General features: G+C 50.9%; 32 non-coding genes across 32 annotated transcripts; all 32 read left to right on the forward strand.

The window, feature by feature from the left end:
• The first annotated feature begins 795 nt into the window (after positions 1 to 795).
• Positions 796 to 868, forward strand: Trnaa-ugc. The gene has a single exon. It is a non-coding gene; the product is annotated as a tRNA-Ala (tRNA).
• Positions 869 to 1,273: 405 nt separating this feature from the next.
• Trnaa-agc lies at positions 1,274 to 1,346 on the forward strand. Its single transcript has one exon. It is a non-coding gene; the product is annotated as a tRNA-Ala (tRNA).
• A 1,013-nt stretch (positions 1,347 to 2,359) lies between these two features.
• Trnaa-ugc lies at positions 2,360 to 2,432 on the forward strand. The gene has a single exon. It is a non-coding gene; the product is annotated as a tRNA-Ala (tRNA).
• A 405-nt stretch (positions 2,433 to 2,837) lies between these two features.
• On the forward strand, positions 2,838 to 2,910 carry Trnaa-agc. The gene has a single exon. It is a non-coding gene; the product is annotated as a tRNA-Ala (tRNA).
• Positions 2,911 to 3,923: 1,013 nt separating this feature from the next.
• Trnaa-ugc lies at positions 3,924 to 3,996 on the forward strand. The gene has a single exon. It is a non-coding gene; the product is annotated as a tRNA-Ala (tRNA).
• Positions 3,997 to 4,401: 405 nt separating this feature from the next.
• Trnaa-agc lies at positions 4,402 to 4,474 on the forward strand. Its single transcript has one exon. It is a non-coding gene; the product is annotated as a tRNA-Ala (tRNA).
• A 1,013-nt stretch (positions 4,475 to 5,487) lies between these two features.
• On the forward strand, positions 5,488 to 5,560 carry Trnaa-ugc. Its single transcript has one exon. It is a non-coding gene; the product is annotated as a tRNA-Ala (tRNA).
• A 405-nt stretch (positions 5,561 to 5,965) lies between these two features.
• Trnaa-agc lies at positions 5,966 to 6,038 on the forward strand. Its single transcript has one exon. It is a non-coding gene; the product is annotated as a tRNA-Ala (tRNA).
• Positions 6,039 to 7,051: 1,013 nt separating this feature from the next.
• Trnaa-ugc lies at positions 7,052 to 7,124 on the forward strand. Its single transcript has one exon. It is a non-coding gene; the product is annotated as a tRNA-Ala (tRNA).
• Positions 7,125 to 7,529: 405 nt separating this feature from the next.
• Trnaa-agc lies at positions 7,530 to 7,602 on the forward strand. Its single transcript has one exon. It is a non-coding gene; the product is annotated as a tRNA-Ala (tRNA).
• Positions 7,603 to 8,615: 1,013 nt separating this feature from the next.
• Positions 8,616 to 8,688, forward strand: Trnaa-ugc. The gene has a single exon. It is a non-coding gene; the product is annotated as a tRNA-Ala (tRNA).
• A 405-nt stretch (positions 8,689 to 9,093) lies between these two features.
• On the forward strand, positions 9,094 to 9,166 carry Trnaa-agc. Its single transcript has one exon. It is a non-coding gene; the product is annotated as a tRNA-Ala (tRNA).
• Positions 9,167 to 10,179: 1,013 nt separating this feature from the next.
• Positions 10,180 to 10,252, forward strand: Trnaa-ugc. The gene has a single exon. It is a non-coding gene; the product is annotated as a tRNA-Ala (tRNA).
• A 405-nt stretch (positions 10,253 to 10,657) lies between these two features.
• Positions 10,658 to 10,730, forward strand: Trnaa-agc. The gene has a single exon. It is a non-coding gene; the product is annotated as a tRNA-Ala (tRNA).
• A 1,002-nt stretch (positions 10,731 to 11,732) lies between these two features.
• Trnaa-ugc lies at positions 11,733 to 11,805 on the forward strand. The gene has a single exon. It is a non-coding gene; the product is annotated as a tRNA-Ala (tRNA).
• A 405-nt stretch (positions 11,806 to 12,210) lies between these two features.
• Trnaa-agc lies at positions 12,211 to 12,283 on the forward strand. Its single transcript has one exon. It is a non-coding gene; the product is annotated as a tRNA-Ala (tRNA).
• A 1,013-nt stretch (positions 12,284 to 13,296) lies between these two features.
• Positions 13,297 to 13,369, forward strand: Trnaa-ugc. The gene has a single exon. It is a non-coding gene; the product is annotated as a tRNA-Ala (tRNA).
• A 405-nt stretch (positions 13,370 to 13,774) lies between these two features.
• Trnaa-agc lies at positions 13,775 to 13,847 on the forward strand. The gene has a single exon. It is a non-coding gene; the product is annotated as a tRNA-Ala (tRNA).
• Positions 13,848 to 14,860: 1,013 nt separating this feature from the next.
• Positions 14,861 to 14,933, forward strand: Trnaa-ugc. The gene has a single exon. It is a non-coding gene; the product is annotated as a tRNA-Ala (tRNA).
• A 405-nt stretch (positions 14,934 to 15,338) lies between these two features.
• Positions 15,339 to 15,411, forward strand: Trnaa-agc. Its single transcript has one exon. It is a non-coding gene; the product is annotated as a tRNA-Ala (tRNA).
• A 1,013-nt stretch (positions 15,412 to 16,424) lies between these two features.
• Positions 16,425 to 16,497, forward strand: Trnaa-ugc. Its single transcript has one exon. It is a non-coding gene; the product is annotated as a tRNA-Ala (tRNA).
• A 405-nt stretch (positions 16,498 to 16,902) lies between these two features.
• On the forward strand, positions 16,903 to 16,975 carry Trnaa-agc. Its single transcript has one exon. It is a non-coding gene; the product is annotated as a tRNA-Ala (tRNA).
• A 1,002-nt stretch (positions 16,976 to 17,977) lies between these two features.
• Trnaa-ugc lies at positions 17,978 to 18,050 on the forward strand. Its single transcript has one exon. It is a non-coding gene; the product is annotated as a tRNA-Ala (tRNA).
• A 416-nt stretch (positions 18,051 to 18,466) lies between these two features.
• Trnaa-agc lies at positions 18,467 to 18,539 on the forward strand. The gene has a single exon. It is a non-coding gene; the product is annotated as a tRNA-Ala (tRNA).
• A 1,002-nt stretch (positions 18,540 to 19,541) lies between these two features.
• On the forward strand, positions 19,542 to 19,614 carry Trnaa-ugc. Its single transcript has one exon. It is a non-coding gene; the product is annotated as a tRNA-Ala (tRNA).
• Positions 19,615 to 20,030: 416 nt separating this feature from the next.
• Trnaa-agc lies at positions 20,031 to 20,103 on the forward strand. Its single transcript has one exon. It is a non-coding gene; the product is annotated as a tRNA-Ala (tRNA).
• Positions 20,104 to 21,105: 1,002 nt separating this feature from the next.
• Trnaa-ugc lies at positions 21,106 to 21,178 on the forward strand. Its single transcript has one exon. It is a non-coding gene; the product is annotated as a tRNA-Ala (tRNA).
• A 416-nt stretch (positions 21,179 to 21,594) lies between these two features.
• On the forward strand, positions 21,595 to 21,667 carry Trnaa-agc. The gene has a single exon. It is a non-coding gene; the product is annotated as a tRNA-Ala (tRNA).
• Positions 21,668 to 22,680: 1,013 nt separating this feature from the next.
• Positions 22,681 to 22,753, forward strand: Trnaa-ugc. Its single transcript has one exon. It is a non-coding gene; the product is annotated as a tRNA-Ala (tRNA).
• Positions 22,754 to 23,158: 405 nt separating this feature from the next.
• On the forward strand, positions 23,159 to 23,231 carry Trnaa-agc. The gene has a single exon. It is a non-coding gene; the product is annotated as a tRNA-Ala (tRNA).
• Positions 23,232 to 24,233: 1,002 nt separating this feature from the next.
• Trnaa-ugc lies at positions 24,234 to 24,306 on the forward strand. Its single transcript has one exon. It is a non-coding gene; the product is annotated as a tRNA-Ala (tRNA).
• A 416-nt stretch (positions 24,307 to 24,722) lies between these two features.
• Positions 24,723 to 24,795, forward strand: Trnaa-agc. The gene has a single exon. It is a non-coding gene; the product is annotated as a tRNA-Ala (tRNA).
• The last annotated feature ends 694 nt before the right edge of the window (positions 24,796 to 25,489 follow it).

Genomic DNA, 25,489 nt, shown 5'->3' on the forward strand with positions numbered 1-25,489 from the left:
TGCGCCGAATTCACAAAAATCCCACTGCACATTCCAATTCTTGACGTGCAGTCGGCTGCTACTGGTGTTGCTAGTTGTGACTGCTGATGACAGATGCCGTAGCAATCAATTCATGGAGTGAGTTGTATGTTTTGCGATACTCTGTCTCTGACAAGCAAGCAGAGGTGACATAGGCGCGAACACAGGAAGCTTGCAGCCCCTCGCTGCCTGCAGACACCGAACAGCCACACTAGGAGGGCGGCCTAAGTCGTAGGCGAAATGTGCTCATTCGCTTGTGTGCGACGTCAAGCTCTAAATAAGGCTGTCACTAGCGTGAGCGTTGCGTGAGCGTCGTGTAAAGTCGGAAAAGTCGTCTGCGTGGGTGAGTGCCATGTTTGGGGAGCGTTTCGTAGTTTGCGCAGTGCAATGGAGACGCGGAAAGTTGTTGTGGGCCAGTCTTTTGCAGTTGGACGACAAGAGTGGTACACAGTAGTAAAGTGCGAGGCAGTGAGTTGGCATGAACAGTCGAGTGCACAATGGGTCTTCAGATGTGCTTGTTACCTCAGGTGCTGTGTGATTGTCGACATGGAGTGAAAACGGAGCAACTTGTGACTGTCCCTTCAATTTAAGACGTTAAAAACGGACGGAATTTGCAGTCGTAATACCAGAGCATCGAAACTACTTGGAACTCTTGCGTATGTGAACGTGTCCGCGCCTTTGTACTCTGGTCCCTTCACCCCTGCAAACCAACCAACCATCGTGTCCGTGCACATAAGAGTAGCAAAGAACGGAGAACAGCGCAGCTTGGTTGTGCTTGGGGGCGTAGCTCAGTTGGTAGAGCGTTCGCTTTGCATGTGAAAGGTCCCGGGTTCAAGCCCCGGCGCCTCCATGTTTTGTGGTAAGTGTTGGTCGCGGCGAGCCTAAAGGCACGCAAGATGTTGCAAAGCCAGCGTCACAGACTCGTATACTGACGTAAGGAGAGCAAGACGTAAATGTGAGGACCGGCTGTTGTCGAGGTGTCATCGAGTGCAAATCTGCCTTAGGTATAACGGCCTAACCTCAATGAAGTCTAGAGAGTGGACAACACGTTCGTCTACCCCAGAGCGTTGGCCGAACGCTATTTTCGACGTCGTGCGTGCCACTTTGATTTTGGCCAACTACGATTCGATACAGAATGCAGGAAACCTGAAAGACACCCTCACGGACACATTGAGAGTAGTGTTTGTCAGCGGAATAATGGGAGTGCAAGGGTCTGTGTCATTGATATGGCTGTATGTAGCGCAGTTCGTCAGCAGGGGGCGTAGCTCAGATGGTAGAGCGCTCGCTTAGCATGCGAGAGGTACTGGGATCGATACCCAGCGCCTCCAGAATTTTTAACACACCAACATGCGCACACTGCCATGCAAGTGGAATAATTCACAGCCAGAAAATGTGTCAAGGCAGATACGAGCCAACGATTAGCAGCCACAATTGGCAAGCGTGCTGTAATGCGCACGAAGCACCCTCCTCCCACCACTACACTTAATTTAGAAACAGTACAAGTGTTCCCATAAGATTCTCAAACCTATGTCGCAAAGATCAGCCTTGCGCCGAATTCACAAAAATCCCACTGCACATTCCAATTCTTGACGTGCAGTCGGCTGCTACTGGTGTTGCTAGTTGTGACTGCTGATGACAGATGCCGTAGCAATCAATTCATGGAGTGAGTTGTATGTTTTGCGATACTCTGTCTCTGACAAGCAAGCAGAGGTGACATAGGCGCGAACACAGGAAGCTTGCAGCCCCTCGCTGCCTGCAGACACCGAACAGCCACACTAGGAGGGCGGCCTAAGTCGTAGGCGAAATGTGCTCATTCGCTTGTGTGCGACGTCAAGCTCTAAATAAGGCTGTCACTAGCGTGAGCGTTGCGTGAGCGTCGTGTAAAGTCGGAAAAGTCGTCTGCGTGGGTGAGTGCCATGTTTGGGGAGCGTTTCGTAGTTTGCGCAGTGCAATGGAGACGCGGAAAGTTGTTGTGGGCCAGTCTTTTGCAGTTGGACGACAAGAGTGGTACACAGTAGTAAAGTGCGAGGCAGTGAGTTGGCATGAACAGTCGAGTGCACAATGGGTCTTCAGATGTGCTTGTTACCTCAGGTGCTGTGTGATTGTCGACATGGAGTGAAAACGGAGCAACTTGTGACTGTCCCTTCAATTTAAGACGTTAAAAACGGACGGAATTTGCAGTCGTAATACCAGAGCATCGAAACTACTTGGAACTCTTGCGTATGTGAACGTGTCCGCGCCTTTGTACTCTGGTCCCTTCACCCCTGCAAACCAACCAACCATCGTGTCCGTGCACATAAGAGTAGCAAAGAACGGAGAACAGCGCAGCTTGGTTGTGCTTGGGGGCGTAGCTCAGTTGGTAGAGCGTTCGCTTTGCATGTGAAAGGTCCCGGGTTCAAGCCCCGGCGCCTCCATGTTTTGTGGTAAGTGTTGGTCGCGGCGAGCCTAAAGGCACGCAAGATGTTGCAAAGCCAGCGTCACAGACTCGTATACTGACGTAAGGAGAGCAAGACGTAAATGTGAGGACCGGCTGTTGTCGAGGTGTCATCGAGTGCAAATCTGCCTTAGGTATAACGGCCTAACCTCAATGAAGTCTAGAGAGTGGACAACACGTTCGTCTACCCCAGAGCGTTGGCCGAACGCTATTTTCGACGTCGTGCGTGCCACTTTGATTTTGGCCAACTACGATTCGATACAGAATGCAGGAAACCTGAAAGACACCCTCACGGACACATTGAGAGTAGTGTTTGTCAGCGGAATAATGGGAGTGCAAGGGTCTGTGTCATTGATATGGCTGTATGTAGCGCAGTTCGTCAGCAGGGGGCGTAGCTCAGATGGTAGAGCGCTCGCTTAGCATGCGAGAGGTACTGGGATCGATACCCAGCGCCTCCAGAATTTTTAACACACCAACATGCGCACACTGCCATGCAAGTGGAATAATTCACAGCCAGAAAATGTGTCAAGGCAGATACGAGCCAACGATTAGCAGCCACAATTGGCAAGCGTGCTGTAATGCGCACGAAGCACCCTCCTCCCACCACTACACTTAATTTAGAAACAGTACAAGTGTTCCCATAAGATTCTCAAACCTATGTCGCAAAGATCAGCCTTGCGCCGAATTCACAAAAATCCCACTGCACATTCCAATTCTTGACGTGCAGTCGGCTGCTACTGGTGTTGCTAGTTGTGACTGCTGATGACAGATGCCGTAGCAATCAATTCATGGAGTGAGTTGTATGTTTTGCGATACTCTGTCTCTGACAAGCAAGCAGAGGTGACATAGGCGCGAACACAGGAAGCTTGCAGCCCCTCGCTGCCTGCAGACACCGAACAGCCACACTAGGAGGGCGGCCTAAGTCGTAGGCGAAATGTGCTCATTCGCTTGTGTGCGACGTCAAGCTCTAAATAAGGCTGTCACTAGCGTGAGCGTTGCGTGAGCGTCGTGTAAAGTCGGAAAAGTCGTCTGCGTGGGTGAGTGCCATGTTTGGGGAGCGTTTCGTAGTTTGCGCAGTGCAATGGAGACGCGGAAAGTTGTTGTGGGCCAGTCTTTTGCAGTTGGACGACAAGAGTGGTACACAGTAGTAAAGTGCGAGGCAGTGAGTTGGCATGAACAGTCGAGTGCACAATGGGTCTTCAGATGTGCTTGTTACCTCAGGTGCTGTGTGATTGTCGACATGGAGTGAAAACGGAGCAACTTGTGACTGTCCCTTCAATTTAAGACGTTAAAAACGGACGGAATTTGCAGTCGTAATACCAGAGCATCGAAACTACTTGGAACTCTTGCGTATGTGAACGTGTCCGCGCCTTTGTACTCTGGTCCCTTCACCCCTGCAAACCAACCAACCATCGTGTCCGTGCACATAAGAGTAGCAAAGAACGGAGAACAGCGCAGCTTGGTTGTGCTTGGGGGCGTAGCTCAGTTGGTAGAGCGTTCGCTTTGCATGTGAAAGGTCCCGGGTTCAAGCCCCGGCGCCTCCATGTTTTGTGGTAAGTGTTGGTCGCGGCGAGCCTAAAGGCACGCAAGATGTTGCAAAGCCAGCGTCACAGACTCGTATACTGACGTAAGGAGAGCAAGACGTAAATGTGAGGACCGGCTGTTGTCGAGGTGTCATCGAGTGCAAATCTGCCTTAGGTATAACGGCCTAACCTCAATGAAGTCTAGAGAGTGGACAACACGTTCGTCTACCCCAGAGCGTTGGCCGAACGCTATTTTCGACGTCGTGCGTGCCACTTTGATTTTGGCCAACTACGATTCGATACAGAATGCAGGAAACCTGAAAGACACCCTCACGGACACATTGAGAGTAGTGTTTGTCAGCGGAATAATGGGAGTGCAAGGGTCTGTGTCATTGATATGGCTGTATGTAGCGCAGTTCGTCAGCAGGGGGCGTAGCTCAGATGGTAGAGCGCTCGCTTAGCATGCGAGAGGTACTGGGATCGATACCCAGCGCCTCCAGAATTTTTAACACACCAACATGCGCACACTGCCATGCAAGTGGAATAATTCACAGCCAGAAAATGTGTCAAGGCAGATACGAGCCAACGATTAGCAGCCACAATTGGCAAGCGTGCTGTAATGCGCACGAAGCACCCTCCTCCCACCACTACACTTAATTTAGAAACAGTACAAGTGTTCCCATAAGATTCTCAAACCTATGTCGCAAAGATCAGCCTTGCGCCGAATTCACAAAAATCCCACTGCACATTCCAATTCTTGACGTGCAGTCGGCTGCTACTGGTGTTGCTAGTTGTGACTGCTGATGACAGATGCCGTAGCAATCAATTCATGGAGTGAGTTGTATGTTTTGCGATACTCTGTCTCTGACAAGCAAGCAGAGGTGACATAGGCGCGAACACAGGAAGCTTGCAGCCCCTCGCTGCCTGCAGACACCGAACAGCCACACTAGGAGGGCGGCCTAAGTCGTAGGCGAAATGTGCTCATTCGCTTGTGTGCGACGTCAAGCTCTAAATAAGGCTGTCACTAGCGTGAGCGTTGCGTGAGCGTCGTGTAAAGTCGGAAAAGTCGTCTGCGTGGGTGAGTGCCATGTTTGGGGAGCGTTTCGTAGTTTGCGCAGTGCAATGGAGACGCGGAAAGTTGTTGTGGGCCAGTCTTTTGCAGTTGGACGACAAGAGTGGTACACAGTAGTAAAGTGCGAGGCAGTGAGTTGGCATGAACAGTCGAGTGCACAATGGGTCTTCAGATGTGCTTGTTACCTCAGGTGCTGTGTGATTGTCGACATGGAGTGAAAACGGAGCAACTTGTGACTGTCCCTTCAATTTAAGACGTTAAAAACGGACGGAATTTGCAGTCGTAATACCAGAGCATCGAAACTACTTGGAACTCTTGCGTATGTGAACGTGTCCGCGCCTTTGTACTCTGGTCCCTTCACCCCTGCAAACCAACCAACCATCGTGTCCGTGCACATAAGAGTAGCAAAGAACGGAGAACAGCGCAGCTTGGTTGTGCTTGGGGGCGTAGCTCAGTTGGTAGAGCGTTCGCTTTGCATGTGAAAGGTCCCGGGTTCAAGCCCCGGCGCCTCCATGTTTTGTGGTAAGTGTTGGTCGCGGCGAGCCTAAAGGCACGCAAGATGTTGCAAAGCCAGCGTCACAGACTCGTATACTGACGTAAGGAGAGCAAGACGTAAATGTGAGGACCGGCTGTTGTCGAGGTGTCATCGAGTGCAAATCTGCCTTAGGTATAACGGCCTAACCTCAATGAAGTCTAGAGAGTGGACAACACGTTCGTCTACCCCAGAGCGTTGGCCGAACGCTATTTTCGACGTCGTGCGTGCCACTTTGATTTTGGCCAACTACGATTCGATACAGAATGCAGGAAACCTGAAAGACACCCTCACGGACACATTGAGAGTAGTGTTTGTCAGCGGAATAATGGGAGTGCAAGGGTCTGTGTCATTGATATGGCTGTATGTAGCGCAGTTCGTCAGCAGGGGGCGTAGCTCAGATGGTAGAGCGCTCGCTTAGCATGCGAGAGGTACTGGGATCGATACCCAGCGCCTCCAGAATTTTTAACACACCAACATGCGCACACTGCCATGCAAGTGGAATAATTCACAGCCAGAAAATGTGTCAAGGCAGATACGAGCCAACGATTAGCAGCCACAATTGGCAAGCGTGCTGTAATGCGCACGAAGCACCCTCCTCCCACCACTACACTTAATTTAGAAACAGTACAAGTGTTCCCATAAGATTCTCAAACCTATGTCGCAAAGATCAGCCTTGCGCCGAATTCACAAAAATCCCACTGCACATTCCAATTCTTGACGTGCAGTCGGCTGCTACTGGTGTTGCTAGTTGTGACTGCTGATGACAGATGCCGTAGCAATCAATTCATGGAGTGAGTTGTATGTTTTGCGATACTCTGTCTCTGACAAGCAAGCAGAGGTGACATAGGCGCGAACACAGGAAGCTTGCAGCCCCTCGCTGCCTGCAGACACCGAACAGCCACACTAGGAGGGCGGCCTAAGTCGTAGGCGAAATGTGCTCATTCGCTTGTGTGCGACGTCAAGCTCTAAATAAGGCTGTCACTAGCGTGAGCGTTGCGTGAGCGTCGTGTAAAGTCGGAAAAGTCGTCTGCGTGGGTGAGTGCCATGTTTGGGGAGCGTTTCGTAGTTTGCGCAGTGCAATGGAGACGCGGAAAGTTGTTGTGGGCCAGTCTTTTGCAGTTGGACGACAAGAGTGGTACACAGTAGTAAAGTGCGAGGCAGTGAGTTGGCATGAACAGTCGAGTGCACAATGGGTCTTCAGATGTGCTTGTTACCTCAGGTGCTGTGTGATTGTCGACATGGAGTGAAAACGGAGCAACTTGTGACTGTCCCTTCAATTTAAGACGTTAAAAACGGACGGAATTTGCAGTCGTAATACCAGAGCATCGAAACTACTTGGAACTCTTGCGTATGTGAACGTGTCCGCGCCTTTGTACTCTGGTCCCTTCACCCCTGCAAACCAACCAACCATCGTGTCCGTGCACATAAGAGTAGCAAAGAACGGAGAACAGCGCAGCTTGGTTGTGCTTGGGGGCGTAGCTCAGTTGGTAGAGCGTTCGCTTTGCATGTGAAAGGTCCCGGGTTCAAGCCCCGGCGCCTCCATGTTTTGTGGTAAGTGTTGGTCGCGGCGAGCCTAAAGGCACGCAAGATGTTGCAAAGCCAGCGTCACAGACTCGTATACTGACGTAAGGAGAGCAAGACGTAAATGTGAGGACCGGCTGTTGTCGAGGTGTCATCGAGTGCAAATCTGCCTTAGGTATAACGGCCTAACCTCAATGAAGTCTAGAGAGTGGACAACACGTTCGTCTACCCCAGAGCGTTGGCCGAACGCTATTTTCGACGTCGTGCGTGCCACTTTGATTTTGGCCAACTACGATTCGATACAGAATGCAGGAAACCTGAAAGACACCCTCACGGACACATTGAGAGTAGTGTTTGTCAGCGGAATAATGGGAGTGCAAGGGTCTGTGTCATTGATATGGCTGTATGTAGCGCAGTTCGTCAGCAGGGGGCGTAGCTCAGATGGTAGAGCGCTCGCTTAGCATGCGAGAGGTACTGGGATCGATACCCAGCGCCTCCAGAATTTTTAACACACCAACATGCGCACACTGCCATGTAAGTGGAATAATTCACAGCCAGAAAATGTGTCAAGGCAGATACGAGCCAACGATTAGCAGCCACAATTGGCAAGCGTGCTGTAATGCGCACGAAGCACCCTCCTCCCACCACTACACTTAATTTAGAAACAGTACAAGTGTTCCCATAAGATTCTCAAACCTATGTCGCAAAGATCAGCCTTGCGCCGAATTCACAAAAATCCCACTGCACATTCCAATTCTTGACGTGCAGTCGGCTGCTACTGGTGTTGCTAGTTGTGACTGCTGATGACAGATGCCGTAGCAATCAATTCATGGAGTGAGTTGTATGTTTTGCGATACTCTGTCTCTGACAAGCAAGCAGAGGTGACATAGGCGCGAACACAGGAAGCTTGCAGCCCCTCGCTGCCTGCAGACACCGAACAGCCACACTAGGAGGGCGGCCTAAGTCGTAGGCGAAATGTGCTCATTCGCTTGTGTGCGACGTCAAGCTCTAAATAAGGCTGTCACTAGCGTGAGCGTTGCGTGAGCGTCGTGTAAAGTCGGAAAAGTCGTCTGCGTGGGTGAGTGCCATGTTTGGGGAGCGTTTCGTAGTTTGCGCAGTGCAATGGAGACGCGGAAAGTTGTTGTGGGCCAGTCTTTTGCAGTTGGACGACAAGAGTGGTACACAGTAGTAAAGTGCGAGGCAGTGAGTTGGCATGAACAGTCGAGTGCACAATGGGTCTTCAGATGTGCTTGTTACCTCAGGTGCTGTGTGATTGTCGACATGGAGTGAAAACGGAGCAACTTGTGACTGTCCCTTCAATTTAAGACGTTAAAAACGGACGGAATTTGCAGTCGTAATACCAGAGCATCGAAACTACTTGGAACTCTTGCGTATGTGAACGTGTCCGCGCCTTTGTACTCTGGTCCCTTCACCCCTGCAAACCAACCAACCATCGTGTCCGTGCACATAAGAGTAGCAAAGAACGGAGAACAGCGCAGCTTGGTTGTGCTTGGGGGCGTAGCTCAGTTGGTAGAGCGTTCGCTTTGCATGTGAAAGGTCCCGGGTTCAAGCCCCGGCGCCTCCATGTTTTGTGGTAAGTGTTGGTCGCGGCGAGCCTAAAGGCACGCAAGATGTTGCAAAGCCAGCGTCACAGACTCGTATACTGACGTAAGGAGAGCAAGACGTAAATGTGAGGACCGGCTGTTGTCGAGGTGTCATCGAGTGCAAATCTGCCTTAGGTATAACGGCCTAACCTCAATGAAGTCTAGAGAGTGGACAACACGTTCGTCTACCCCAGAGCGTTGGCCGAACGCTATTTTCGACGTCGTGCGTGCCACTTTGATTTTGGCCAACTACGATTCGATACAGAATGCAGGAAACCTGAAAGACACCCTCACGGACACATTGAGAGTAGTGTTTGTCAGCGGAATAATGGGAGTGCAAGGGTCTGTGTCATTGATATGGCTGTATGTAGCGCAGTTCGTCAGCAGGGGGCGTAGATCAGATGGTAGAGCGCTCGCTTAGCATGCGAGAGGTACTGGGATCGATACCCAGCGCCTCCAGAATTTTTAACACACCAACATGCGCACACTGCCATGCAAGTGGAATAATTCACAGCCAGAAAATGTGTCAAGGCAGATACGAGCCAACGATTAGCAGCCACAATTGGCAAGCGTGCTGTAATGCGCACGAAGCACCCTCCTCCCACCACTACACTTAATTTAGAAACAGTACAAGTGTTCCCATAAGATTCTCAAACCTATGTCGCAAAGATCAGCCTTGCGCCGAATTCACAAAAATCCCACTGCACATTCCAATTCTTGACGTGCAGTCGGCTGCTACTGGTGTTGCTAGTTGTGACTGCTGATGACAGATGCCGTAGCAATCAATTCATGGAGTGAGTTGTATGTTTTGCGATACTCTGTCTCTGACAAGCAAGCAGAGGTGACATAGGCGCGAACACAGGAAGCTTGCAGCCCCTCGCTGCCTGCAGACACCGAACAGCCACACTAGGAGGGCGGCCTAAGTCGTAGGCGAAATGTGCTCATTCGCTTGTGTGCGACGTCAAGCTCTAAATAAGGCTGTCACTAGCGTGAGCGTTGCGTGAGCGTCGTGTAAAGTCGGAAAAGTCGTCTGCGTGGGTGAGTGCCATGTTTGGGGAGCGTTTCGTAGTTTGCGCAGTGCAATGGAGACGCGGAAAGTTGTTGTGGGCCAGTCTTTTGCAGTTGGACGACAAGAGTGGTACACAGTAGTAAAGTGCGAGGCAGTGAGTTGGCATGAACAGTCGAGTGCACAATGGGTCTTCAGATGTGCTTGTTACCTCAGGTGCTGTGTGATTGTCGACATGGAGTGAAAACGGAGCAACTTGTGACTGTCCCTTCAATTTAAGACGTTAAAAACGGACGGAATTTGCAGTCGTAATACCAGAGCATCGAAACTACTTGGAACTCTTGCGTATGTGAACGTGTCCGCGCCTTTGTACTCTGGTCCCTTCACCCCTGCAAACCAACCAACCATCGTGTCCGTGCACATAAGAGTAGCAAAGAACGGAGAACAGCGCAGCTTGGTTGTGCTTGGGGGCGTAGCTCAGTTGGTAGAGCGTTCGCTTTGCATGTGAAAGGTCCCGGGTTCAAGCCCCGGCGCCTCCATGTTTTGTGGTAAGTGTTGGTCGCGGCGAGCCTAAAGGCACGCAAGATGTTGCAAAGCCAGCGTCACAGACTCGTATACTGACGTAAGGAGAGCAAGACGTAAATGTGAGGACCGGCTGTTGTCGAGGTGTCATCGAGTGCAAATCTGCCTTAGGTATAACGGCCTAACCTCAATGAAGTCTAGAGAGTGGACAACACGTTCGTCTACCCCAGAGCGTTGGCCGAACGCTATTTTCGACGTCGTGCGTGCCACTTTGATTTTGGCCAACTACGATTCGATACAGAATGCAGGAAACCTGAAAGACACCCTCACGGACACATTGAGAGTAGTGTTTGTCAGCGGAATAATGGGAGTGCAAGGGTCTGTGTCATTGATATGGCTGTATGTAGCGCAGTTCGTCAGCAGGGGGCGTAGCTCAGATGGTAGAGCGCTCGCTTAGCATGCGAGAGGTACTGGGATCGATACCCAGCGCCTCCAGAATTTTTAACACACCAACATGCGCACACTGCCATGCAAGTGGAATAATTCACAGCCAGAAAATGTGTCAAGGCAGATACGAGCCAACGATTAGCAGCCACAATTGGCAAGCGTGCTGTAATGCGCACGAAGCACCCTCCTCCCACCACTACACTTAATTTAGAAACAGTACAAGTGTTCCCATAAGATTCTCAAACCTATGTCGCAAAGATCAGCCTTGCGCCGAATTCACAAAAATCCCACTGCACATTCCAATTCTTGACGTGCAGTCGGCTGCTACTGGTGTTGCTAGTTGTGACTGCTGATGACAGATGCCGTAGCAATCAATTCATGGAGTGAGTTGTATGTTTTGCGATACTCTGTCTCTGACAAGCAAGCAGAGGTGACATAGGCGCGAACACAGGAAGCTTGCAGCCCCTCGCTGCCTGCAGACACCGAACAGCCACACTAGGAGGGCGGCCTAAGTCGTAGGCGAAATGTGCTCATTCGCTTGTGTGCGACGTCAAGCTCTAAATAAGGCTGTCACTAGCGTGAGCGTCGTGTAAAGTCGGAAAAGTCGTCTGCGTGGGTGAGTGCCATGTTTGGGGAGCGTTTCGTAGTTTGCGCAGTGCAATGGAGACGCGGAAAGTTGTTGTGGGCCAGTCTTTTGCAGTTGGACGACAAGAGTGGTACACAGTAGTAAAGTGCGAGGCAGTGAGTTGGCATGAACAGTCGAGTGCACAATGGGTCTTCAGATGTGCTTGTTACCTCAGGTGCTGTGTGATTGTCGACATGGAGTGAAAACGGAGCAACTTGTGACTGTCCCTTCAATTTAAGACGTTAAAAACGGACGGAATTTGCAGTCGTAATACCAGAGCATCGAAACTACTTGGAACTCTTGCGTATGTGAACGTGTCCGCGCCTTTGTACTCTGGTCCCTTCACCCCTGCAAACCAACCAACCATCGTGTCCGTGCACATAAGAGTAGCAAAGAACGGAGAACAGCGCAGCTTGGTTGTGCTTGGGGGCGTAGCTCAGTTGGTAGAGCGTTCGCTTTGCATGTGAAAGGTCCCGGGTTCAAGCCCCGGCGCCTCCATGTTTTGTGGTAAGTGTTGGTCGCGGCGAGCCTAAAGGCACGCAAGATGTTGCAAAGCCAGCGTCACAGACTCGTATACTGACGTAAGGAGAGCAAGACGTAAATGTGAGGACCGGCTGTTGTCGAGGTGTCATCGAGTGCAAATCTGCCTTAGGTATAACGGCCTAACCTCAATGAAGTCTAGAGAGTGGACAACACGTTCGTCTACCCCAGAGCGTTGGCCGAACGCTATTTTCGACGTCGTGCGTGCCACTTTGATTTTGGCCAACTACGATTCGATACAGAATGCAGGAAACCTGAAAGACACCCTCACGGACACATTGAGAGTAGTGTTTGTCAGCGGAATAATGGGAGTGCAAGGGTCTGTGTCATTGATATGGCTGTATGTAGCGCAGTTCGTCAGCAGGGGGCGTAGCTCAGATGGTAGAGCGCTCGCTTAGCATGCGAGAGGTACTGGGATCGATACCCAGCGCCTCCAGAATTTTTAACACACCAACATGCGCACACTGCCATGCAAGTGGAATAATTCACAGCCAGAAAATGTGTCAAGGCAGATACGAGCCAACGATTAGCAGCCACAATTGGCAAGCGTGCTGTAATGCGCACGAAGCACCCTCCTCCCACCACTACACTTAATTTAGAAACAGTACAAGTGTTCCCATAAGATTCTCAAACCTATGTCGCAAAGATCAGCCTTGCGCCGAATTCACAAAAATCCCACTGCACATTCCAATTCTTGACGTGCAGTCGGCTGCTACTGGTGTTGCTAGTTGTGACTGCTGATGACAGATGCCGTAGCAATCAATTCATGGAGTGAGTTGTATGTTTTGCGATACTCTGTCTCTGACAAGCAAGCAGAGGTGACATAGGCGCGAACACAGGAAGCTTGCAGCCCCTCGCTGCCTGCAGACACCGAACAGCCACACTAGGAGGGCGGCCTAAGTCGTAGGCGAAATGTGCTCATTCGCTTGTGTGCGACGTCAAGCTCTAAATAAGGCTGTCACTAGCGTGAGCGTTGCGTGAGCGTCGTGTAAAGTCGGAAAAGTCGTCTGCGTGGGTGAGTGCCATGTTTGGGGAGCGTTTCGTAGTTTGCGCAGTGCAATGGAGACGCGGAAAGTTGTTGTGGGCCAGTCTTTTGCAGTTGGACGACAAGAGTGGTACACAGTAGTAAAGTGCGAGGCAGTGAGTTGGCATGAACAGTCGAGTGCACAATGGGTCTTCAGATGTGCTTGTTACCTCAGGTGCTGTGTGATTGTCGACATGGAGTGAAAACGGAGCAACTTGTGACTGTCCCTTCAATTTAAGACGTTAAAAACGGACGGAATTTGCAGTCGTAATACCAGAGCATCGAAACTACTTGGAACTCTTGCGTATGTGAACGTGTCCGCGCCTTTGTACTCTGGTCCCTTCACCCCTGCAAACCAACCAACCATCGTGTCCGTGCACATAAGAGTAGCAAAGAACGGAGAACAGCGCAGCTTGGTTGCGCTTGGGGGCGTAGCTCAGTTGGTAGAGCGTTCGCTTTGCATGTGAAAGGTCCCGGGTTCAAGCCCCGGCGCCTCCATGTTTTGTGGTAAGTGTTGGTCGCGGCGAGCCTAAAGGCACGCAAGATGTTGCAAAGCCAGCGTCACAGACTCGTATACTGACGTAAGGAGAGCAAGACGTAAATGTGAGGACCGGCTGTTGTCGAGGTGTCATCGAGTGCAAATCTGCCTTAGGTATAACGGCCTAACCTCAATGAAGTCTAGAGAGTGGACAACACGTTCGTCTACCCCAGAGCGTTGGCCGAACGCTATTTTCGACGTCGTGCGTGCCACTTTGATTTTGGCCAACTACGATTCGATACAGAATGCAGGAAACCTGAAAGACACCCTCACGGACACATTGAGAGTAGTGTTTGTCAGCGGAATAATGGGAGTGCAAGGGTCTGTGTCATTGATATGGCTGTATGTAGCGCAGTTCGTCAGCAGGGGGCGTAGCTCAGATGGTAGAGCGCTCGCTTAGCATGCGAGAGGTACTGGGATCGATACCCAGCGCCTCCAGAATTTTTAACACACCAACATGCGCACACTGCCATGCAAGTGGAATAATTCACAGCCAGAAAATGTGTCAAGGCAGATACGAGCCAACGATTAGCAGCCACAATTGGCAAGCGTGCTGTAATGCGCACGAAGCACCCTCCTCCCACCACTACACTTAATTTAGAAACAGTACAAGTGTTCCCATAAGATTCTCAAACCTATGTCGCAAAGATCAGCCTTGCGCCGAATTCACAAAAATCCCACTGCACATTCCAATTCTTGACGTGCAGTCGGCTGCTACTGGTGTTGCTAGTTGTGACTGCTGATGACAGATGCCGTAGCAATCAATTCATGGAGTGAGTTGTATGTTTTGCGATACTCTGTCTCTGACAAGCAAGCAGAGGTGACATAGGCGCGAACACAGGAAGCTTGCAGCCCCTCGCTGCCTGCAGACACCGAACAGCCACACTAGGAGGGCGGCCTAAGTCGTAGGCGAAATGTGCTCATTCGCTTGTGTGCGACGTCAAGCTCTAAATAAGGCTGTCACTAGCGTGAGCGTTGCGTGAGCGTCGTGTAAAGTCGGAAAAGTCGTCTGCGTGGGTGAGTGCCATGTTTGGGGAGCGTTTCGTAGTTTGCGCAGTGCAATGGAGACGCGGAAAGTTGTTGTGGGCCAGTCTTTTGCAGTTGGACGACAAGAGTGGTACACAGTAGTAAAGTGCGAGGCAGTGAGTTGGCATGAACAGTCGAGTGCACAATGGGTCTTCAGATGTGCTTGTTACCTCAGGTGCTGTGTGATTGTCGACATGGAGTGAAAACGGAGCAACTTGTGACTGTCCCTTCAATTTAAGACGTTAAAAACGGACGGAATTTGCAGTCGTAATACCAGAGCATCGAAACTACTTGGAACTCTTGCGTATGTGAACGTGTCCGCGCCTTTGTACTCTGGTCCCTTCACCCCTGCAAACCAACCAACCATCGTGTCCGTGCACATAAGAGTAGCAAAGAACGGAGAACAGCGCAGCTTGGTTGTGCTTGGGGGCGTAGCTCAGTTGGTAGAGCGTTCGCTTTGCATGTGAAAGGTCCCGGGTTCAAGCCCCGGCGCCTCCATGTTTTGTGGTAAGTGTTGGTCGCGGCGAGCCTAAAGGCACGCAAGATGTTGCAAAGCCAGCGTCACAGACTCGTATACTGACGTAAGGAGAGCAAGACGTAAATGTGAGGACCGGCTGTTGTCGAGGTGTCATCGAGTGCAAATCTGCCTTAGGTATAACGGCCTAACCTCAATGAAGTCTAGAGAGTGGACAACACGTTCGTCTACCCCAGAGCGTTGGCCGAACGCTATTTTCGACGTCGTGCGTGCCACTTTGATTTTGGCCAACTACGATTCGATACAGAATGCAGGAAACCTGAAAGACACCCTCACGGACACATTGAGAGTAGTGTTTGTCAGCGGAATAATGGGAGTGCAAGGGTCTGTGTCATTGATATGGCTGTATGTAGCGCAGTTCGTCAGCAGGGGGCGTAGCTCAGATGGTAGAGCGCTCGCTTAGCATGCGAGAGGTACTGGGATCGATACCCAGCGCCTCCAGAATTTTTAACACACCAACATGCGCACACTGCCATGCAAGTGGAATAATTCACAGCCAGAAAATGTGTCAAGGCAGATACGAGCCAACGATTAGCAGCCACAATTGGCAAGCGTGCTGTAATGCGCACGAAGCACCCTCCTCCCACCACTACACTTAATTTAGAAACAGTACAAGTGTTCCCATAAGATTCTCAAACCTATGTCGCAAAGATCAGCCTTGCGCCGAATTCACAAAAATCCCACTGCACATTCCAATTCTTGACGTGCAGTCGGCTGCTACTGGTGTTGCTAGTTGTGACTGCTGATGACAGATGCCGTAGCAATCAATTCATGGAGTGAGTTGTATGTTTTGCGATACTCTGTCTCTGACAAGCAAGCAGAGGTGACATAGGCGCGAACACAGGAAGCTTGCAGCCCCTCGCTGCCTGCAGACACCGAACAGCCACACTAGGAGGGCGGCCTAAGTCGTAGGCGAAATGTGCTCATTCGCTTGTGTGCGACGTCAAGCTCTAAATAAGGCTGTCACTAGCGTGAGCGTTGCGTGAGCGTCGTGTAAAGTCGGAAAAGTCGTCTGCGTGGGTGAGTGCCATGTTTGGGGAGCGTTTCGTAGTTTGCGCAGTGCAATGGAGACGCGGAAAGTTGTTGTGGGCCAGTCTTTTGCAGTTGGACGACAAGAGTGGTACACAGTAGTAAAGTGCGAGGCAGTGAGTTGGCATGAACAGTCGAGTGCACAATGGGTCTTCAGATGTGCTTGTTACCTCAGGTGCTGTGTGATTGTCGACATGGAGTGAAAACGGAGCAACTTGTGACTGTCCCTTCAATTTAAGACGTTAAAAACGGACGGAATTTGCAGTCGTAATACCAGAGCATCGAAACTACTTGGAACTCTTGCGTATGTGAACGTGTCCGCGCCTTTGTACTCTGGTCCCTTCACCCCTGCAAACCAACCAACCATCGTGTCCGTGCACATAAGAGTAGCAAAGAACGGAGAACAGCGCAGCTTGGTTGTGCTTGGGGGCGTAGCTCAGTTGGTAGAGCGTTCGCTTTGCATGTGAAAGGTCCCGGGTTCAAGCCCCGGCGCCTCCATGTTTTGTGGTAAGTGTTGGTCGCGGCGAGCCTAAAGGCACGCAAGATGTTGCAAAGCCAGCGTCACAGACTCGTATACTGACGTAAGGAGAGCAAGACGTAAATGTGAGGACCGGCTGTTGTCGAGGTGTCATCGAGTGCAAATCTGCCTTAGGTATAACGGCCTAACCTCAATGAAGTCTAGAGAGTGGACAACACGTTCGTCTACCCCAGAGCGTTGGCCGAACGCTATTTTCGACGTCGTGCGTGCCACTTTGATTTTGGCCAACTACGATTCGATACAGAATGCAGGAAACCTGAAAGACACCCTCACGGACACATTGAGAGTAGTGTTTGTCAGCGGAATAATGGGAGTGCAAGGGTCTGTGTCATTGATATGGCTGTATGTAGCGCAGTTCGTCAGCAGGGGGCGTAGCTCAGATGGTAGAGCGCTCGCTTAGCATGCGAGAGGTACTGGGATCGATACCCAGCGCCTCCAGAATTTTTAACACACCAACATGCGCACACTGCCATGCAAGTGGAATAATTCACAGCCAGAAAATGTGTCAAGGCAGATACGAGCCAACGATTAGCAGCCACAATTGGCAAGCGTGCTGTAATGCGCACGAAGCACCCTCCTCCCACCACTACACTTAATTTAGAAACAGTACAAGTGTTCCCATAAGATTCTCAAACCTATGTCGCAAAGATCAGCCTTGCGCCGAATTCACAAAAATCCCACTGCACATTCCAATTCTTGACGTGCAGTCGGCTGCTACTGGTGTTGCTAGTTGTGACTGCTGATGACAGATGCCGTAGCAATCAATTCATGGAGTGAGTTGTATGTTTTGCGATACTCTGTCTCTGACAAGCAAGCAGAGGTGACATAGGCGCGAACACAGGAAGCTTGCAGCCCCTCGCTGCCTGCAGACACCGAACAGCCACAGTAGGAGGGCGGCCTAAGTCGTAAGCGAAATGTGCTCATTCGCTTGTGTGCGACGTCAAGCTCTAAATAAGGCTGTCACTAGCGTGAGCGTCGTGTAAAGTCGGAAAAGTCGTCTGCGTGGGTGAGTGCCATGTTTGGGGAGCGTTTCGTAGTTTGCGCAGTGCAATGGAGACGCGGAAAGTTGTTGTGGCCCAGTCTTTTGCAGTTGGACGACAAGAGTGGTACACAGTAGTAAAGTGCGAGGCAGTGAGTTGGCATGAACAGTCGAGTGCACAATGGGTCTTCAGATGTGCTTGTTACCTCAGGTGCTGTGTGATTGTCGACATGGAGTGAAAACGGAGCAACTTGTGACTGTCCCTTCAATTTAAGACGTTAAAAACGGACGGAATTTGCAGTCGTAATACCAGAGCATCGAAACTACTTGGAACTCTTGCGTATGTGAACGTGTCCGCGCCTTTGTACTCTGGTCCCTTCACCCCTGCAAACCAACCAACCATCGCGTCCGTGCACATAAGAGTAGCAAAGAACGGAGATCAGCGCAGCTTGCTTGTGCTTGGGGGCGTAGCTCAGTTGGTAGAGCGTTCGCTTTGCATGTGAAAGGTCCCGGGTTCAAGCCCCGGCGCCTCCATGTTTTGTGGTCAGTGCGTGGTAAGTGTTGGTCGCGGCGAGCCTAAAGGCACGCAAGATGTTGCAAAGCCAGCGTCACAGACTCGTATACTGACGTAAGGAGAGCAAGACGTAAATGTGAGGACCGGCTGTTGTCGAGGTGTCATCGAGTGCAAATCTGCCTTAGGTATAACGGCCTAACCTCAATGAAGTCTAGAGAGTGGACAACACGTTCGTCTACCCCAGAGCGTTGGCCGAACGCTATTTTCGACGTCGTGCGTGCCACTTTGATTTTGGCCAACTACGATTCGATACAGAATGCAGGAAACCTGAAAGACACCCTCACGGACACATTGAGAGTAGTGTTTGTCAGCGGAATAATGGGAGTGCAAGGGTCTGTGTCATTGATATGGCTGTATGTAGCGCAGTTCGTCAGCAGGGGGCGTAGCTCAGATGGTAGAGCGCTCGCTTAGCATGCGAGAGGTACTGGGATCGATACCCAGCGCCTCCAGAATTTTTAACACACCAACATGCGCACACTGCCATGCAAGTGGAATAATTCACAGCCAGAAAATGTGTCAAGGCAGATACGAGCCAACGATTAGCAGCCACAATTGGCAAGCGTGCTGTAATGCGCACGAAGCACCCTCCTCCCACCACTACACTTAATTTAGAAACAGTACAAGTGTTCCCATAAGATTCTCAAACCTATGTCGCAAAGATCAGCCTTGCGCCGAATTCACAAAAATCCCACTGCACATTCCAATTCTTGACGTGCAGTCGGCTGCTACTGGTGTTGCTAGTTGTGACTGCTGATGACAGATGCCGTAGCAATCAATTCATGGAGTGAGTTGTATGTTTTGCGATACTCTGTCTCTGACAAGCAAGCAGAGGTGACATAGGCGCGAACACAGGAAGCTTGCAGCCCCTCGCTGCCTGCAGACACCGAACAGCCACACTAGGAGGGCGGCCTAAGTCGTAGGCGAAATGTGCTCATTCGCTTGTGTGCGACGTCAAGCTCTAAATAAGGCTGTCACTAGCGTGAGCGTCGTGTAAAGTCGGAAAAGTCGTCTGCGTGGGTGAGTGCCATGTTTGGGGAGCGTTTCGTAGTTTGCGCAGTGCAATGGAGACGCGGAAAGTTGTTGTGGCCCAGTCTTTTGCAGTTGGACGACAAGAGTGGTACACAGTAGTAAAGTGCGAGGCAGTGAGTTGGCATGAACAGTCGAGTGCACAATGGGTCTTCAGATGTGCTTGTTACCTCAGGTGCTGTGTGATTGTCGACATGGAGTGAAAACGGAGCAACTTGTGACTGTCCCTTCAATTTAAGACGTTAAAAACGGACGGAATTTGCAGTCGTAATACCAGAGCATCGAAACTACTTGGAACTCTTGCGTATGTGAACGTGTCCGCGCCTTTGTACTCTGGTCCCTTCACCCCTGCAAACCAACCAACCATCGCGTCCGTGCACATAAGAGTAGCAAAGAACGGAGATCAGCGCAGCTTGCTTGTGCTTGGGGGCGTAGCTCAGTTGGTAGAGCGTTCGCTTTGCATGTGAAAGGTCCCGGGTTCAAGCCCCGGCGCCTCCATGTTTTGTGGTCAGTGCGTGGTAAGTGTTGGTCGCGGCGAGCCTAAAGGCACGCAAGATGTTGCAAAGCCAGCGTCACAGACTCGTATACTGACGTAAGGAGAGCAAGACGTAAATGTGAGGACCGGCTGTTGTCGAGGTGTCATCGAGTGCAAATCTGCCTTAGGTATAACGGCCTAACCTCAATGAAGTCTAGAGAGTGGACAACACGTTCGTCTACCCCAGAGCGTTGGCCGAACGCTATTTTCGACGTCGTGCGTGCCACTTTGATTTTGGCCAACTACGATTCGATACAGAATGCAGGAAACCTGAAAGACACCCTCACGGACACATTGAGAGTAGTGTTTGTCAGCGGAATAATGGGAGTGCAAGGGTCTGTGTCATTGATATGGCTGTATGTAGCGCAGTTCGTCAGCAGGGGGCGTAGCTCAGATGGTAGAGCGCTCGCTTAGCATGCGAGAGGTACTGGGATCGATACCCAGCGCCTCCAGAATTTTTAACACACCAACATGCGCACACTGCCATGCAAGTGGAATAATTCACAGCCAGAAAATGTGTCAAGGCAGATACGAGCCAACGATTAGCAGCCACAATTGGCAAGCGTGCTGTAATGCGCACGAAGCACCCTCCTCCCACCACTACACTTAATTTAGAAACAGTACAAGTGTTCCCATAAGATTCTCAAACCTATGTCGCAAAGATCAGCCTTGCGCCGAATTCACAAAAATCCCACTGCACATTCCAATTCTTGACGTGCAGTCGGCTGCTACTGGTGTTGCTAGTTGTGACTGCTGATGACAGATGCCGTAGCAATCAATTCATGGAGTGAGTTGTATGTTTTGCGATACTCTGTCTCTGACAAGCAAGCAGAGGTGACATAGGCGCGAACACAGGAAGCTTGCAGCCCCTCGCTGCCTGCAGACACCGAACAGCCACACTAGGAGGGCGGCCTAAGTCGTAGGCGAAATGTGCTCATTCGCTTGTGTGCGACGTCAAGCTCTAAATAAGGCTGTCACTAGCGTGAGCGTCGTGTAAAGTCGGAAAAGTCGTCTGCGTGGGTGAGTGCCATGTTTGGGGAGCGTTTCGTAGTTTGCGCAGTGCAATGGAGACGCGGAAAGTTGTTGTGGCCCAGTCTTTTGCAGTTGGACGACAAGAGTGGTACACAGTAGTAAAGTGCGAGGCAGTGAGTTGGCATGAACAGTCGAGTGCACAATGGGTCTTCAGATGTGCTTGTTACCTCAGGTGCTGTGTGATTGTCGACATGGAGTGAAAACGGAGCAACTTGTGACTGTCCCTTCAATTTAAGACGTTAAAAACGGACGGAATTTGCAGTCGTAATACCAGAGCATCGAAACTACTTGGAACTCTTGCGTATGTGAACGTGTCCGCGCCTTTGTACTCTGGTCCCTTCACCCCTGCAAACCAACCAACCATCGCGTCCGTGCACATAAGAGTAGCAAAGAACGGAGATCAGCGCAGCTTGCTTGTGCTTGGGGGCGTAGCTCAGTTGGTAGAGCGTTCGCTTTGCATGTGAAAGGTCCCGGGTTCAAGCCCCGGCGCCTACATGTTTTGTGGTCAGTGCGTGGTAAGTGTTGGTCGCGGCGAGCCTAAAGGCACGCAAGATGTTGCAAAGCCAGCGTCACAGACTCGTATACTGACGTAAGGAGAGCAAGACGTAAATGTGAGGACCGGCTGTTGTCGAGGTGTCATCGAGTGCAAATCTGCCTTAGGTATAACGGCCTAACCTCAATGAAGTCTAGAGAGTGGACAACACGTTCGTCTACCCCAGAGCGTTGGCCGAACGCTATTTTCGACGTCGTGCGTGCCACTTTGATTTTGGCCAACTACGATTCGATACAGAATGCAGGAAACCTGAAAGACACCCTCACGGACACATTGAGAGTAGTGTTTGTCAGCGGAATAATGGGAGTGCAAGGGTCTGTGTCATTGATATGGCTGTATGTAGCGCAGTTCGTCAGCAGGGGGCGTAGCTCAGATGGTAGAGCGCTCGCTTAGCATGCGAGAGGTACTGGGATCGATACCCAGCGCCTCCAGAATTTTTAACACACCAACATGCGCACACTGCCATGCAAGTGGAATAATTCACAGCCAGAAAATGTGTCAAGGCAGATACGAGCCAACGATTAGCAGCCACAATTGGCAAGCGTGCTGTAATGCGCACGAAGCACCCTCCTCCCACCACTACACTTAATTTAGAAACAGTACAAGTGTTCCCATAAGATTCTCAAACCTATGTCGCAAAGATCAGCCTTGCGCCGAATTCACAAAAATCCCACTGCACATTCCAATTCTTGACGTGCAGTCGGCTGCTACTGGTGTTGCTAGTTGTGACTGCTGATGACAGATGCCGTAGCAATCAATTCATGGAGTGAGTTGTATGTTTTGCGATACTCTGTCTCTGACAAGCAAGCAGAGGTGACATAGGCGCGAACACAGGAAGCTTGCAGCCCCTCGCTGCCTGCAGACACCGAACAGCCACACTAGGAGGGCGGCCTAAGTCGTAGGCGAAATGTGCTCATTCGCTTGTGTGCGACGTCAAGCTCTAAATAAGGCTGTCACTAGCGTGAGCGTTGCGTGAGCGTCGTGTAAAGTCGGAAAAGTCGTCTGCGTGGGTGAGTGCCATGTTTGGGGAGCGTTTCGTAGTTTGCGCAGTGCAATGGAGACGCGGAAAGTTGTTGTGGGCCAGTCTTTTGCAGTTGGACGACAAGAGTGGTACACAGTAGTAAAGTGCGAGGCAGTGAGTTGGCATGAACAGTCGAGTGCACAATGGGTCTTCAGATGTGCTTGTTACCTCAGGTGCTGTGTGATTGTCGACATGGAGTGAAAACGGAGCAACTTGTGACTGTCCCTTCAATTTAAGACGTTAAAAACGGACGGAATTTGCAGTCGTAATACCAGAGCATCGAAACTACTTGGAACTCTTGCGTATGTGAACGTGTCCGCGCCTTTGTACTCTGGTCCCTTCACCCCTGCAAACCAACCAACCATCGTGTCCGTGCACATAAGAGTAGCAAAGAACGGAGAACAGCGCAGCTTGGTTGTGCTTGGGGGCGTAGCTCAGTTGGTAGAGCGTTCGCTTTGCATGTGAAAGGTCCCGGGTTCAAGCCCCGGCGCCTCCATGTTTTGTGGTAAGTGTTGGTCGCGGCGAGCCTAAAGGCACGCAAGATGTTGCAAAGCCAGCGTCACAGACTCGTATACTGACGTAAGGAGAGCAAGACGTAAATGTGAGGACCGGCTGTTGTCGAGGTGTCATCGAGTGCAAATCTGCCTTAGGTATAACGGCCTAACCTCAATGAAGTCTAGAGAGTGGACAACACGTTCGTCTACCCCAGAGCGTTGGCCGAACGCTATTTTCGACGTCGTGCGTGCCACTTTGATTTTGGCCAACTACGATTCGATACAGAATGCAGGAAACCTGAAAGACACCCTCACGGACACATTGAGAGTAGTGTTTGTCAGCGGAATAATGGGAGTGCAAGGGTCTGTGTCATTGATATGGCTGTATGTAGCGCAGTTCGTCAGCAGGGGGCGTAGCTCAGATGGTAGAGCGCTCGCTTAGCATGCGAGAGGTACTGGGATCGATACCCAGCGCCTCCAGAATTTTTAACACACCAACATGCGCACACTGCCATGCAAGTGGAATAATTCACAGCCAGAAAATGTGTCAAGGCAGATACGAGCCAACGATTAGCAGCCACAATTGGCAAGCGTGCTGTAATGCGCACGAAGCACCCTCCTCCCACCACTACACTTAATTTAGAAACAGTACAAGTGTTCCCATAAGATTCTCAAACCTATGTCGCAAAGATCAGCCTTGCGCCGAATTCACAAAAATCCCACTGCACATTCCAATTCTTGACGTGCAGTCGGCTGCTACTGGTGTTGCTAGTTGTGACTGCTGATGACAGATGCCGTAGCAATCAATTCATGGAGTGAGTTGTATGTTTTGCGATACTCTGTCTCTGACAAGCAAGCAGAGGTGACATAGGCGCGAACACAGGAAGCTTGCAGCCCCTCGCTGCCTGCAGACACCGAACAGCCACACTAGGAGGGCGGCCTAAGTCGTAGGCGAAATGTGCTCATTCGCTTGTGTGCGACGTCAAGCTCTAAATAAGGCTGTCACTAGCGTGAGCGTCGTGTAAAGTCGGAAAAGTCGTCTGCGTGGGTGAGTGCCATGTTTGGGGAGCGTTTCGTAGTTTGCGCAGTGCAATGGAGACGCGGAAAGTTGTTGTGGCCCAGTCTTTTGCAGTTGGACGACAAGAGTGGTACACAGTAGTAAAGTGCGAGGCAGTGAGTTGGCATGAACAGTCGAGTGCACAATGGGTCTTCAGATGTGCTTGTTACCTCAGGTGCTGTGTGATTGTCGACATGGAGTGAAAACGGAGCAACTTGTGACTGTCCCTTCAATTTAAGACGTTAAAAACGGACGGAATTTGCAGTCGTAATACCAGAGCATCGAAACTACTTGGAACTCTTGCGTATGTGAACGTGTCCGCGCCTTTGTACTCTGGTCCCTTCACCCCTGCAAACCAACCAACCATCGCGTCCGTGCACATAAGAGTAGCAAAGAACGGAGATCAGCGCAGCTTGCTTGTGCTTGGGGGCGTAGCTCAGTTGGTAGAGCGTTCGCTTTGCATGTGAAAGGTCCCGGGTTCAAGCCCCGGCGCCTCCATGTTTTGTGGTCAGTGCGTGGTAAGTGTTGGTCGCGGCGAGCCTAAAGGCACGCAAGATGTTGCAAAGCCAGCGTCACAGACTCGTATACTGACGTAAGGAGAGCAAGACGTAAATGTGAGGACCGGCTGTTGTCGAGGTGTCATCGAGTGCAAATCTGCCTTAGGTATAACGGCCTAACCTCAATGAAGTCTAGAGAGTGGACAACACGTTCGTCTACCCCAGAGCGTTGGCCGAACGCTATTTTCGACGTCGTGCGTGCCACTTTGATTTTGGCCAACTACGATTCGATACAGAATGCAGGAAACCTGAAAGACACCCTCACGGACACATTGAGAGTAGTGTTTGTCAGCGGAATAATGGGAGTGCAAGGGTCTGTGTCATTGATATGGCTGTATGTAGCGCAGTTCGTCAGCAGGGGGCGTAGCTCAGATGGTAGAGCGCTCGCTTAGCATGCGAGAGGTACTGGGATCGATACCCAGCGCCTCCAGAATTTTTAACACACCAACATGCGCACACTGCCATGCAAGTGGAATAATTCACAGCCAGAAAATGTGTCAAGGCAGATACGAGCCAACGATTAGCAGCCACAATTGGCAAGCGTGCTGTAATGCGCACGAAGCACCCTCCTCCCACCACTACACTTAATTTAGAAACAGTACAAGTGTTCCCATAAGATTCTCAAACCTATGTCGCAAAGATCAGCCTTGCGCCGAATTCACAAAAATCCCACTGCACATTCCAATTCTTGACGTGCAGTCGGCTGCTACTGGTGTTGCTAGTTGTGACTGCTGATGACAGATGCCGTAGCAATCAATTCATGGAGTGAGTTGTATGTTTTGCGATACTCTGTCTCTGACAAGCAAGCAGAGGTGACATAGGCGCGAACACAGGAAGCTTGCAGCCCCTCGCTGCCTGCAGACACCGAACAGCCACACTAGGAGGGCGGCCTAAGTCGTAGGCGAAATGTGCTCATTCGCTTGTGTGCGACGTCAAGCTCTAAATAAGGCCGTCACTAGCGTGAGCGTTGCGTGAGCGTCGTGTAAAGTCGGAAAAGTCGTCTGCGTGGGTGAGTGCCATGTTTGGGGAACGTTTCGTAGTTTGCGCAGTGCAATGGAGACGCGGAAAGTTGTTGTGGCCCAGTCTTTTGCAGTTGGACGACAAGAGTGGTACACAGTAGTAAA

The sequence above is a fragment of the Schistocerca americana genome, unplaced genomic scaffold, assembly GCF_021461395.2.
Source record: "Schistocerca americana isolate TAMUIC-IGC-003095 unplaced genomic scaffold, iqSchAmer2.1 HiC_scaffold_311, whole genome shotgun sequence".
In the NCBI taxonomy this organism is placed as follows: Eukaryota; Metazoa; Arthropoda; class Insecta; order Orthoptera; family Acrididae; genus Schistocerca; species Schistocerca americana.